Genomic DNA, 1,665 nt, shown 5'->3' with positions numbered 1-1,665 from the left:
AAGATGGCGGATTCATTTTCAAATGCCCATTTCGTAGCCAACTTCAAAATTTGTATACTTTGAATTGAAATGGGAGGAATAATGGGTCAAAGACATCGGAATGGATCTCCTTCCTCAACGTCATTCAAACCATTTCCTGACGTTAGTTGTAACGACTCAACCCCACGAATAGATATTGTCCTCTTTTGACTTTTCGTTTCAGACTTTCTCTTATAAAGAATGTTTCGTTCTTTTCCCTAACCGATGTGGGATCTCACATTCACCCCTTTTGAGACCTGGTGTCCTTACTGGTACTCGTTCCCTTCTCCAATCGATGTGGGACCTCCCAATCCACCCTTCTTCAGGGTCCAGTGACCTTGCTGGCACACCGCCTCGTGTCCACCCCCTCTAAGACTCAACCTCCTCGTTGGCACATCGCCCAATGTTTGGCTCTGATACCATTTACAACGACTCAATCAAGTCCACTACTAGTAGATATTATCCTCTTTAGGCTTTCTCTTTCGGGCTTTCACTCAAGGTTTTTAAAATAGGTATGCTAAGGAGAGTTTCTACACCTTCTAAAAAATGTTTCGTTCTCCTCCCAAACTAATGTGGAACATCACAAAATTGAATGGAATATGTACTTTTGTTGTCAAACTTGGAAGAAGATTATACATTTTCGGTCCACGTGACAATAACGGTAAAACATGTTGGAATGGGGTTTAACTGCGTTGATTGAAACTTTCAAGCAATTTGAATATAGTTGACATTCGATTATTCAAACACAAAAAAGAAACAGTCTACAAAAGTGGAAGCGTACACGGTTGGCTTAAAGTTTCGAACTTTATAATAGAATACATCATAATTGGTTCTAATTCCCTCCATTTTTAGGGCTCTAAAACATTCTTCTAACAACACTGTCTGTTCAGGTTTGTCGCCCCTTTATGCTTTCTTTGTCAGCTATTGAAAATGAAGGCTGCAAGTTGGTGTAATTCTGATATCATACCATTGTTAGTTTATTTAATCTTGTATTAACCGTAATTAATCTAATTTACTGTTTGTATTTCAATGTATGTCAGTTAAGGGTAGTTAGTAGCGGTTAAAGGTGGTTACTAGCGGTTAAGGGTGGTTACTAACGGTTAAGGTGGCTATTCTGTCTATATATGTATTCTGTAACCAGTTGAATAATAGTATGTTGGTTTATTGCCTCTCTCAGTTGTATGAGTGTTTTCTAACATTTGGTATCAGAGCCAAGTTACATGCCAAAGATCATGCCGAGAAATAATAACAACACTGGAGAGAGAGGAGAGTCGTCGAAGTTTGCAACAAAGGAAAGTCTGGTAACACTCCAATACCCGACGTTATCGAGAACCAACTACTCAGCATGGGCTATGAAGATGAAGGTCTATTTGCGTGCTCAAGGGGTGTGGGACGCAATCGAATCAACTGAGTCTCTGGATAGCCTTGATGAAAGGAAGGATCAAATGGCCTTAGCAGCCATCTATCAAGCAATCCCTGAAGAGATGTTGTTTTTGTTAGCAGAGAAAGAGACAGCAAAAGAAGCATGGCAGACACTAAAAACTATTCATCTCGGTGCTGAACGTGTAAAGGAGGCAAAGATCCAAACTCTGAAGATTGAGTTTGAAATTATGAATATGAAGGAGTCCGAGACTATTGATGATTATG

The sequence above is a fragment of the Cucurbita moschata genome, unplaced genomic scaffold (assembly GCF_002738365.1).
Source record: "Cucurbita moschata cultivar Rifu unplaced genomic scaffold, Cmos_1.0 Cmo_Scf00001, whole genome shotgun sequence".
Taxonomy (NCBI): Eukaryota; Viridiplantae; Streptophyta; class Magnoliopsida; order Cucurbitales; family Cucurbitaceae; genus Cucurbita; species Cucurbita moschata.
Note: the sequence above shows the minus strand (reverse complement) of the source record.